Consider the following 13536-nt stretch of genomic DNA (forward strand, 5'->3'; position numbering starts at 1 on the left):
CTGACAGCAAAGCCCTGCTTCAGGAGAACATAGTAGCCCAAAGGAAACGGAAAATCTCTATTAAAAAAACAGACAAAAAAAAAAAAAAAAAAAACATAGAACTTCTAGCAGGATCAAATTTCTGATGGAGATAACAGAGCTGGCAGCCAGAAGAGAAAGTGGAACTGGCAGGAAGGTGCTATGCCCTGTGGAAATGGACTGAACACAAAATGTACTTGGAAGTCCAAGATTCTTCTCTCTGCCTCTGGAGCATTAGAGAAGATGGGAAATGGGCACAGAGTTGGAGGTATCCTTGCACTGCTCCTGTGAGACAGCCAGATCCTGATTGCTGCAGCAGGCATTTATATCAGTGAGATTTTCAGTTCACCTTAGAATGTCTTAATTCAGACACATTGGATTTTCATCTGACTCCAAGGAACTCTGCTGGTTGTAGGTGGACCGCCTGGGCATTTTTCAGTGGATCTGGTAAACAGGGAGCCAGTATGTGGGGAGGCCTGAAAGTAAGTGTTAATCAAATGTTTAATGACATCACAGAAAAGAAGAGAGCAGCAAGAAAGATTATTATCTCTTTGAAAATACTCTATTCCAGTGGTATGAATGCATCCTCCCTGTTGGTCCATCATCCAGATGGAAAAGGAGGCTGGTCTTAAAATTCCACACAATCATTCATGTGTGAACAGTTAGCCATTAAAAATGAGATGTCAACACTCAGTTTGTCTTTACCCAACATTTTTCTTCCAAGTTGCCAAAAGTACTGCATGGTATCCATGATAAGTAAATTGATGCCCAATTACCCGGATACATGGAGGCTGAGAAATTTCTACTTTCTCCCTTGTCAAGCTTGTGATCCTCAGTCTTTTCTCCTCTACCACTCTCAGGCCTCTCTTTTCCTTCTTCAGACAGAGATGTCATATGGCCTACTTTCCCTTGTCTCTCTTCTTTAGAGGCCAAGCAAAAGAATACTGTATTTCCCCTGAGGTTCACTCTACTTAAATTATCTCTAAGGATAATATGCAGCAGCAGCCTGGGTCCCAGCAACATTGGTGGTTGGAGGACTTTCAGTAACTTTACTAGTTCTGACTCTAACCCAGAGCTTCCTAACCTTCATTAATTGCGTGATATACCTCTCAGTTTCCAAATTTGTAAGAGCAATAACTAATATCCCAGTGAGAGGAGCAAGTGCTGTCTCTGCAGGAAAACACTGCCTTGCTTTCCTATGCCAGGGGGATCTCTGTAGTACACTGGATTAACCTGCCAAGCTGGAAATTCTGCTATAATCTAGGACACATATCTGAACTGTATTGCAAACAGCAGGAACTATTTCTACTCTATTCCTTCTATCTATTCACATCGTTTTTTCCTTCCTTTTTTAAAAATTACACTTTTTTGAGATAATTGAAGATTCACATGCAGTTGTAAGAAATAATACAGAGAGATTCCATACAACCTTTACCCAGTAACATCTTGCAGAACTACAGTATAATATCACAACCAGGATATTGACATTGGTGCAGTCAAGATGCAGAACAGTTCCTTCACCCCAAGGATTCCTCATGTTGCCCCACATTTCTCCCTCCTTCCACCAACCACTAATATGTACATTTCTATAATTTTGACATTTCGAGAATGTTATATAAATGGAATTATATAGTATGTAACCTTCCTGGATTAGCTTTTTTCACTCAGCATAATTCCCTCAAGATTCTTTTGGGTAATTGTGTGTATCAGTAGTTGATTGAGGAGTATGCCATTGTATGGATGTGCCATAGGTTAGCCATTCACCTGTTGAGAACATCGGGGGTTTTCGTCTAGTTTTTTGCCATTGCAAATAAAGCTACTATACATGTTCATATACAGGTTCTGTGTGAACATAAGTCTATTTCTCTGGGATAAATGCTCAGGAATGCAATTACTGGGTCATTTGGTAGCTGCATATTTAATTTTTTAAAGAAACAGCCAAACTTTTCCAGAATGACTGTACTATTTCACATATTCACCAGCAGTATATAAGTGATTCAGTCCCTCCACATCCTTATCAGCATTTGGTGGTGTCGCTTTTTTAAAAGTTTTAGCCATTCTGACAGGTGTGTAGCAATCTCTCACTGTGGTTTTGATTTACATTTCCCTGACAATTAGTGATGTAGCATTGTTTCACCTACTTGTTGACTGTTTATATATCTTATTTGGAGAAATGTATATTCGGATCCTCAGCCAGTTTTTAAAATTGGGTTATTAGTTTTTTTGCTATTGAGTTGTAGGAGCTCCTTATATATTTTGGAGATTAACCCCTTATCAGATATATGGTTTGTAGACATTTTCTCCTGTTCCACAGGTTGGCTTTTCATTCTGTTGATTGTTAACTTTGCTGTACAGAAGCTTTTTCAGTTTAAGGCTAATCCAATGTCCCACTTGTTTATATTTGTTTTTGTTGCCTGTGTTGTTTGTGTCATATACATGAAATCATTGCCCAGTCCAGTGTCAAGAAGATTTTACATTGTGTTTTCTTCTAGGTGTTTTATGGTTTCAGATCCTACATTTAAGTCTAATCCATTTTGAGTTGACTTTTGTATGTCGTATAAAATAAGGGTCAAATTGTATTCTTTTGCATGTGGATATTTAGTTTTCCCAGCACAATTTATTGAAGAGACTATAGTTTGCCAATTGTGTATTCTTTGTACCTTTGTCAAAGATCAGTTGACCATATGTATGTGTATGGATTTATTCCTTGAATCTCTATTCTGTTCCATTGGTCTATGTCTGTCTTTATGCCAGTACCATACTGTTTTGATTACTTTAGCTTTGTAACATATTTTGAAATTAGGAAGTGTGATGCCTTCAGCTTTGTTCTTAGGATTGACTTAGCTATTTGTGGTCTTTTGTGGTTCCATATAAATTGTACAATTGTTTTTTCTATTTCTGTAAACAAATGTTGCATTTTAATAGGGTTTACATTGAATCTATAGATTGCTTTGGGAAATATGGACATTTTAATAAGATTAAGTCTTCCAGTCTATTAACATGGGATGTTTTTTTCATTTGTTTGTGTCTTCTTTCATCAATGTTTTCATCAAATACTTTCATCAGTGTTTCATAGTATTCATTATACAAGCCTTTCACCTCCTTAGTTAAGTTTATTCCTAAGCATTTTATTCATTTTGGTGTTGTTATAAATGATATTGTTTTCCTAATTTCTTTTTGAGATGATTCATTGTTAATGTATAGAAATGCAATTGATTTTTATATGTTGATTTTGTGTCCTGCAACTTTACTAAATTTACTTAATAGTTCTAACAGTTTTTACAGAGTCTTCAGGATTTTCTATATATAAGATCATGTCCTGTGCAAACAGGAACAATTCTACTTCCTCTCCTATTTGGATGTCTTTTATTTCTTTGTCTTGCCAAATTGCTCTGCCTAGGAATTCCAGTATTATGTTGAATAGAAATGGTGAGAGTGAGCATCCTTGCCTTGTTCCTGAACTTAGAGTAAAAGCTTTCAGTTTTTCACCGCTGAATATGGTGTTAGTTGTGGGCTTGTTATATATGGCCTTTATTATGTTGAGGTCCTTTCCTTCTATTCTTTTATTGAGAGTTTTTATCATGAAAGGGTGTTGAATTTTGTCAATTGCTTTTTCTGCATCTATTAAGACAATCATGTGACTTTTATTCTTTATTCTGTTAATGTGATGTATCACATCAATTGACTTTTGTATGTTGAACCATCCTAGCATTATAGGGATAAATCCCAATTGATCATGGCATATGATCCTTTTAATGTTCTCTTGGATTTGGTTTGCTAGAATCTTGTTGAGGATTTTTACATCTATATTCACTGGGGATACTTCATTTTGAGTTAATTTTTGTGTAAGGTATATGATTTAGGTCAAGCCCTGCACCGTGCCCCCCAACTATAGATGTCCAATTGCCCCAGAAGCATTTGTTGAAAACCATTGAATTGGTTTTGCACCTTTGTCAAAAACCAGTTGGGAGTATTTCTGTGGATCACATCTTTTTACCCTCAGCGACACCTTCTCTGTCTATACCTCCAAAATTGGCAAAAAAGAACAAAGCAACAGAGGATGCTATGGCTTTGTGCTTTTTAGTAAATAATACTATAGAAACAATAGTAGCTAGCACATATGGAGTTTTTCCTGTGTGCCAGAAACTCTGTGTACCTTATTTTAATTATTCTTCACAGCATCAGTCATATAATGCACATACTATTATTGACATTTTGCAGATGAAACAACTGACTCAGAGAAGTATATTGCTCATAGATAGTGGGGAATCTGGGAGTCAAATCCAGGTCTTGATCCTAAGGTTCATCTTAAACACTAGGTGGCTACTCCTATCAATACGAGTTCATCATGTGCTAGACCATCCAGCCACCCTGGGTAAAAACTAGTGCTCCAATCTACAGTCATTATAATGGCAGCAACAGAGGACTGATTCTTGTTTTGAAAGTGCAGATAGGTCTGCACTGGTTTACAGCAACCCCTGGTTTATATCACTGGCCTTCTGATTCTTCAGGATGAAGTCCTAACTGGGCAACAAATATGTCACCTATTTCACCTATTTCCACCACTCTGAAGCAATGCTCCTTTTCCCTTTCCATTCTTAATTATGTGATCCCTCTGTGTGTATATGTGTGTTTGTATGTGGGGGACAGAGGGACAAAGGGAAGGCAAGTGAAGGCTTCCAGGAACTTGGTTGTGCCAGGGCCAAGACTAGAAGGAGCAAACAAAGGAAGGGAAACAGAGACTACAGTTGGAATGACTTTCTGAAACTCCAGTTGGTTTTCTAGCAGAAAAATCGCACTATGTAAACTGGCGCAAACTTCTCTCCTTCATCTGTGCTTATTGGAACCTGCACCCATACATGAACACATGGTGGTGTGGATTATCCAGAGGAGCACCTGGAATGTTCTCAAAAACCATAGGTTTTACAGGCCACTCTGGAAACACCTTTTATTGAAAGCTGCTATGGCTCTAAATGCTGTATTGCTGTGAGGTCTCTAATACATGGGAAGTGCATACTGGAAACTTCCTAGCAATTGAGCAGGCTGTCTCATTAGCTATGATGCTTTTAATGTCTCTAAATTTGATCTGGGCCAATGCTCCCTAAATACTCCAAATATGAATTTGTATCATGTTCAGAGAACATGTTAGTTGATTATCAGACCTTGACATTTACATTTTCTTAATTCTGTCCTGTTTAACTACTTGCCTTCTATTTTGCATTCATTGAGTTTTGGGGAGCCAGTTTTATAGTTTCAGATGGTTGGAGGTGGGGAAGCATAAAGAGAACAACAGTAGAAAGGTACTGGTTAATTAACAAGTATTTTGGAAAATATTTTACTCAAATTTGAAAAGAACTCAGCTGCACAAATCCATGAGTGATATAAAAATCATGATGTTCTGAGACTGGTGAAAATCATTTCTCCTTGTAGCATTTGGAAAACATCCTGACACACAGACCCCGAACACCTGACTTCTATCCTGAGGTTTTAGAAGTTTTTCCAGAATTCATGACATTTTAAACTGTCTAAAAACTTCTGTAGATGTGTCCGTGGGAAAGCAAAGTGGAAAAAAAAGGAAAATATTTGATCTCTTGCAGCAGAGGGAACACAACCTTGAGCTTCGAAAAATGGTTCTGTGGGAAATCATAGGGATTTTGAGTTATTAGTCATTTTCTTAAAGATGGTTGTCAGTCTTGAGGCTGTCATCAGAAATACTCACTTCTCCCTTAGAGTACCTGAGATATAGAACTTCAAGTACTGTTTGGACTGGGAATGATCATGAGCCCTTTAAGTCCCATTTCCCAAGCAGTCCTCAGATTCCAATTGCCTTTCCTACCTAGCAGGTTCTTTCCTCCTCATTGAAAGAATTCCAGAAGCTCAGAGGCCACATGTGTTCTTATTTTCTTATATTAGAAAGCAAGACAAAGAAGTAATCTCCTGCCTCCTGAAAAATAAGATGCTCTTTTTGCTTTGGACCTTATCTCTAGGAAACGGCCATCCTTCCTACCTGCACTCCCCTTCTAGAGGCATCCCATTGCACTAGTATTCACCTAACAGAGCTTTGAGATGTGGAAAGAATTAACTCTGTTGGTCTGGGAAAAATCAGTACAGAGAAAACATATAAGTAATTAGAACACAGAAAATTTAATATAAATAAGTATTAACTATAACAGGGGATTGGCTAGTATGAAGTAAATAGAACTACAAAGAATGTAGGACTAACAGATAAAAGGAGCAGCCACTATACCTAGAGTACCCAAGGGAGGACCCTTCCCCCAGGGCTAAGATAAAGATCTTGTAAGAGAAGGCACAGTTATGACTCACTGTATAGCAGAGAAATTGCTTTGGTACTGCACCAACAGAACTTGCTGGAATTCTTCCCTGTGCAACTTCTGGAAAATCCACCGTCTACAGTGCCAGGGAAAGATGGTCACAGGGAGGTATCTCACATAGGTACTCCACTACAAAATTGCCTGAGGCAGGGGTACCGGGAGAGGCTAATGGCCTCTCTAGGTGCTGCTGATCACCATGTATTACAGGAGCTACATGCTTGAAAAGTTGTATGTACTATAGGAACCTGGTGCTGGAGAAGCTGTGTCTGCTGCGGGAACTAGACACTGGGGAAGCTGAGTACATACGCTGCAGGAGCCTGCTAAGTGAGCACATGAGTACACCATCATGGGGGAGCCAAGAAGAAAAGCCCCTTCCTCCTGAAACGTCTTTCTGGCACCTCTACTGACAAAGCTTAACAGTTTGCCAGCTGGCAAAGAAAAGATGTTTACAAGGCCCATAACCCTTTTCAAGAGCAGGAAACAAGGGTGAATTTGGAGCTACGAAATTAGTGACTGGCACACCAGACCAGCTCAGGTCATAGTCCTAAGATAATAATAACTCTCCAATACTGTTACCTCCTAGTTCATGTTCTGAGTGGTTTCTGCTTCTCTTATAATTTGGGGACGAGGGGATAGAAATCAGTTATCCCTTATCTCTCAATGTCTTTTATCATACCTCCCCATATCATGTGTAACACCAGCCCCAAGAAAATATAGAAGATATGGTTCCAGCTCAACTGTGCAACTCTCCTGCTGTGACTACAAAATCCAGGTTACCTTCAACTCTGTCCTCCATCTACCTTCACTCTATCAGTCAGGATGGGGACAAACATTTAATGAATGTCTAAAATATGCTAGAAGTGTCTGGGAAAGATGGCAGACTAGAGGAGCCCATGGCATGTTCCTCAGACAGAAAAGGACCAGAGCAACTAACAGCTAAATATAGATGGGGGCATTAGTGGAAGAGCATAAGAGTGCAGCAGGAGACTGGAGAGATCCCTATAGAGCAAGAAAGCCCAGGGCAGTGGCATAGGAGAGGAGAGAGAGACACATGGCCTCAGCTGCCACATCTCCAGCAACAGGATTGGTGAAGGAAGAATTTTCCCTTGCAGCAAAAAGGTAGACAGAAGACCCACACCAACCCCATCCTCACAACAGAGGCCCACAGAACTTTTGGCAGGACAAATCCAGAGCCAGGTGTGGGGAGCAGCCTAGAATACACACACACTGCATTGCTCTAGAACAGTAGCATAAACTGTGCACTCCTTACCCCCCTCCCTCATGACCCAAGCTGATGCAGGATGGTGCCATCTTTAAACCAGAACCTTTACAGGAGTGTGCCCTTCCCTAGAGTCAGTAGCCAGAGCATTTTCCCAGTCCTAAGGCTGTGCCCTCATCCCAGTGCACTCATACAAGAGGCTACAGTGTCCTTATCCCAGAAGCTTGATGCCTGGGCTTGCAGCAGCTGTGACTCTGGTTCTTCAGTCTGGGAAGCCAACCTTAGTCCTGCTGAACTGACACACCCCCATGTCCCTGACAAGAGATCAGACAGGCAGACTCTCTTCTGCAGACCATTCCATATTCCTCCCTCTATACCCCCCAGCCCCGCCTGCTGACTGAGTTGTGTGTGCCTGAGCCCTTAACCTGGAAAAACAGCTCACAGGTCTCTACCTTAACGAATACATCCTGGGGCCAGTGGAAATAAAGTGCATCTGCCCCTCTTAGAGAAGTGGCTAGGCAGTTCTGTCCTGAACAGTCCCACCTAGCTGCCTGGCCAACAGTTCCAGAAATGGCTACACCAGCTGCTCACGGCAGGCTTGCTTTCTGGCCCCACCCACTGCCCATAAGCAGCTGGATGGGTCACTTTACTGCAGGCCTGACGAGTGACCCTACCCACTACCCAGAAGAAGTTGGATGGGCCTCTACACTACAGGCCTGCCTAGCAGCCCCACCTACTGCCTAAGAAACAGCTGGACAGATCCTCTCACTGCAGACCCACCTAGTGGCCTTGCCCACTTCCTGAGAAGCAGCTCAGTAGCTCAGCAGCTCTGCCCTTGGTAATCTACCTCCTGAACCACAGAAGGAAGCATAGCCTGACATTGGGCCTCAAGAACTAGCATGGCAGAAGGGCCACCAGCAGACCTGCACTCAGCTAGCTGAGCCAAAGTACACCCATGCCCCTGGCTCAGAGAAAAAAACTCAGCTGTCATGCCCCCACACTGAGTCTTTGAGTCATCATGTGCACATGCATCCTAGTGAGAAAAAGCTTGGCTGACATGCCCCTGGTGGGCTCACCCCTGATCAGAGAAGCAGAAGAATGACCCTTCCACTGGCAGATCAGTCCTGGCGACCCTGACATGCCATACACTCACACCCCCAATGTGAGAATAAGTTCAGCAAATGAATCCCCAGTGAGCCAGCTCCTGATACAGCTAACCTACGGGGTGTATGTGCACAACCCCAGCCTGTGAACCAACCCTGGCAAAACTGTGCCACCCCCACCACAAACCTCCAAAGCACAGGTCACTGAATCACTCACAGACATAACAAAAGTGAATTACAGCTGAAGAAACTACACAGAGTCTACACTACTGCATCCATCTGGATCAAAGCCATTGCACTGTACCCATTCAACACTTGAGGATGCATTTGTAGATGAAAATCTTTTCCCATGAAAGCCACTCTACAAAATTCAAAAAGGTGACTGTTCCACCAGATTCACAGATATCAACACAGGGAAACAAGAAACATGAGAAAACAAGGTAACATGACACCACCAAAAAAAACAAAATAATGCTCCAGTAACTAACCCCAAATAATCAAATATTGCCAACTTGCTGGAAAAGGAATTCAAATTGATGATCTTACAGAAACTCACTGAGATATAAGAGAATACAAGCAGTTCAGCAAAATCAGAGAAGTAATTCATGATCTGAATGAGAAACTCAACAGAGATAGATATCATTTTTAAAAATCAAGCAGAAATCTTGGAATTGGATAATTCATTGAATGAAATAAAAAATACATCTCAGCAGACTAGATCAAGCAGGAGAAAGAATCTCTAATCTTGAAGATAGCAGGTGTGAAATAACACAGGAAGACAAAAAGAAAGAAGAATGAACAAAGCATACAAAATCTATGGGATACTATTAAGTGGACAGATATTTGCATTATGGAGAAGAAAACAAAGAAAATATTGAAAGCCTATTTAAGAAATAATAGCTGAAAACTTCCCTACTCTTGGGAAAGATATTAACATCCAAATCCAGGAGGTTCTAAGGTCGCCAAATAGATTCAACCCAGATAGGTCATCTCCAAGACAAATTGTAGTTAAACTATCCAAAATTAAAGACAGAGAGAATTCTAAAAACAGCAAGAAAAAAACATGAAGTCACTATAAGGGAATCCCCATGAAAGTAAAAGCAGTCTTCTCAGCAGAAACCCTAAAGGCCAGAAGAGAATGGGTGAGACATTCAAAGTAGTGAAAGAAAAAAAACACTAGCTAAGAATATTACACACAACAAAGCTATCTTTCAGAAGTGAAGGAGAACAGTCTTTCTCAGACAAGCAAAAATTAGGGAAATGTATCACCAACAGACTGGCCTTACAAGAAATGCTTAGGCAAGTCCTACATGTAGAAGAGAAAGAACAATAACAACCATCAAGAAATATCTGAAAATATAAAACTTACTGGTAGAATAGATACACAAATTAAAAAAAGGAAGGAATCAAACCTTATCAACACAGAAAACCACCAAACTGCAAGGATAAACATTAGGAAAGGAACAAAGGATACACAAAACAGTCAGTAAACAACCAACAAAATGTCAGGAGTAATACGTCACATATCAGTAATAACCTTTAATGTGAATGGATTAAATGCTTCAATTAAAATACATAGACTGGCTGAATGGATTAAAAAACATGACCCATCCCTATGCTGCCTACAAGAAACACACATCACCTACAATAGACTGAAAGCAAAGGAATGGAAAAAGATATTTCATGCAAATGAAAAACAAAAGTGAGCAGGAGTAGCTATACTTACATCAGATAAAACAGACTTCGAATCAAAATCTGTACTAAGAGACAAAGAAGGTCACTATATAATGATAAAGGGATCAATACAGCAAGAGGATATAACAATTATAAATATATATGCACCTGTATATATATATATGCACCTGTATTAGTCAGGGTTCTACAGAGAGACAGAATCAACAGGATATGTTATAAATATATGAGGGGGATTTGTTAGGGAAATTAACTCACACAGTTATGAAAAAAAGTCCCACAATAGGCTGTTCTGCAGACTGGATGCCAGTAGTGTGGCTCAGTCCAACTCTGAAGGCCTCAAAACCAGAGTTGCCAGTGGTGTACCAAGTCTTAAGCTCTGATGTCCACAGACAGGGGAGAAGAGTATCCCAGATCCAGCAGATGGATAGAGAGATTCACCTTTTTTCTCTGTCTTTTGTTCTCTCCAGGCCCCCAGCAGATTAGGTGATTCCCACCCACATTGAGGGCGGGTCTTTTCCACCCAGACCACTCAAGCTGTCATACTAATCTCTGCTGGAAACAACCTCATAGACACACCTAAAGAGATAGCTTTGCCAGTTTTCTTGGCATTCCTTAATCTAATCAAGTTGACACATAGAATTAGCTTTTACGGCACCCAACACCAGAGCACCCAGATATATAAAGCAAATATAATCAGATGTAAAGGGAGAGGTAGACAGTAACACAATAATAGTTGTGGACTTTAACACCCCACTATCAGCATTGGACAGATCATCAAGACAAAATCAACAAGGAAACACTGGATTTAAATGGCACCATTGACCAGATGGACCTAACAGACATATACAGAACATTTCATACAACAGCTGCAGAATACATTCTTCTCATCAGCACATGGAACGTTCTTTGAGATTGACCATATATTAAATCACAAAATAAGTCTCAACAAGTTCAAAAAAATCAAAATCACATCAAGTATTTTTTCTGACCATTATGGAACAAAACTAGATATCAGTAACAAGAGGAACTTGCAAAATTACACAAATACATGGAAATTAAACAACATGCTCTTGAATGACCAATGGGTCAAAGAAGAGATTAAGAAGGAAATAAAAAAAAACCCTTGAAACTAATAAAGACAGAATCATAACATACTAAAACCTATGAGATACAGCCAGAGCAGTATTAAGAGGTAAGCTTATAGCAATAAATGCCTACATCAAAAAAATTGAAAGATTTAAAATAAACAGCCTAACAATGCATCTCAAGGAACTAGAAAAGCAAGAACAAACTAAACCCAAAATAAGTAGAAGAAAAGAAATAATAAAAATCAGAGTAGAAATAAATGTAATTGAGACTAAAAATATAATAGAAAAAAATCAATCATATGAAAAGTTGATTCTTTGGAAAGATAAAATTGAGAAACCATTAGCCAGGCTATCTAACAAAAAAGGAGAAAAGACCCAAATAAAACCAGAAATGCAAATAGAGGCATTACAACAGGTAGTACTAATATACAAAGGATCATCAGAGACAATTATGAACAACTTTATGCCAATAAATATGAAAACCTAGAAAAAATTGATAAATTCCTGGACATATATGCCCTACCAAGACTGAACCAAGAAGAAATAGAAAACCTAAATAGACCAATAACAAGTAATGAGATTGAATCAGTAATAAAAATTCTCCCAACAAAGGAAAGCCCAGGACCAGATGGCTACACTGCTGAATTCTACCAAACACTTAAAGAAATAATACAAATACTTCTTAAACTGTTTTTAAATATTGAAATAGATGGAATTCTTCCAAACTCATACTATGAGGCCACCATTACCCTGATATCAAAACCAGACAAGGACACAACACCACCAAAAAAATAACTGCAGGCCCATATTCCTGATGAACCACAGATTCAAAAATCCTCAATAAAATACTAGCAAACTGAATCCAACAACACATCATAAAGATCATACACCATGATCAAGTGGGATTTATCCAAGAGATGCAAGAATGGTTCAACATACACAAATCAATAAATGTGATACGTAGTATTAACAGAATGAAAGAAAAAAAAACATGATCATCTCGATGGATGCAGAAAAAGCATTTGATAGAATTCAGTGTCCCTTCATGATAAAGACTTGAGAAATAAGGTATAGAAAATATCTTAATACAATAAAGTTTATATATGAAAAACCCACAACTAACATCATACTGAATGAGGGAAAGCTGAAAGCTTTCCCCCTAAGAACTGGAACAAGACAAGGATGTCCACTCTCACCACTTCTATTGAACATAGGAGTGGAAGTCCAGAGCAATTAGGCAAGAAAAAGAAATCCAAATTGGAAAGGTGGAGGTCAAGTTGTTCCTATTTGCAGATGACATGATTTTATAAGTAGAGAAACTTAAAGACTACAAAAAATGTCCGAGACCTAATAAACAAATTCAGTAAGGTTACAGGATACAAAATCAACATACAAAAATCAGTACTATTTCTATACACCAACAGCAAACTAGCAGAAAAATAAATCAAGAAAGCTATCCCATTTACAATAGCAACAACAACAATGAAAATACCTAGGAATAGATCTAACCAAAGAGGTGAAAGATCTCTACGATGAAAACTGTAAAACATTGATTAAAGAAATTAAAGACAAAAAAACAATGGAAAGATATCCCATGCTCATGGATTGGAAGAATCAATATTGTCAAAATAACCATCTACAGATTCAGTGCAATCTCCATCAAACTACCAATGACATACTTCACAAAAATACGAAAAAAAAAAAGCAATTCAAAAATTTATATGGAACAATAAAAGACCCTAAATAGCCAAAGCAATCCTGAGCAAAAAGAAGTGAGCAAGGAGTATCACACTCCCTGACTTCAAAATATACAACAAAGCGATAACAATCAAAACAGCATGGTATGACACAAAAACAGACAGAACAATGGAACAGAACAGATAATTCAGAAATAAATTCATGCACCAACAGCCAACTGATTTCTTTTTTTTTTTTTTTTTTCCTTTTTTGTCTTTTTTCGTGTCCGGCAATGGATCGCAACCCTCAGTGTCGCGCCCAGACCGGACCGGGACCGGCAACGGGATTGCAACCCTCGGTGTTGCGCCCACACCTCGCTCAGCCAGTGAGCGGGAACCGGTCTG

Source organism: Galeopterus variegatus, unplaced genomic scaffold (assembly GCF_000696425.1).
Source record: "Galeopterus variegatus unplaced genomic scaffold, G_variegatus-3.0.2 Scaffold721, whole genome shotgun sequence".
In the NCBI taxonomy this organism is placed as follows: domain Eukaryota; kingdom Metazoa; phylum Chordata; class Mammalia; order Dermoptera; family Cynocephalidae; genus Galeopterus; species Galeopterus variegatus.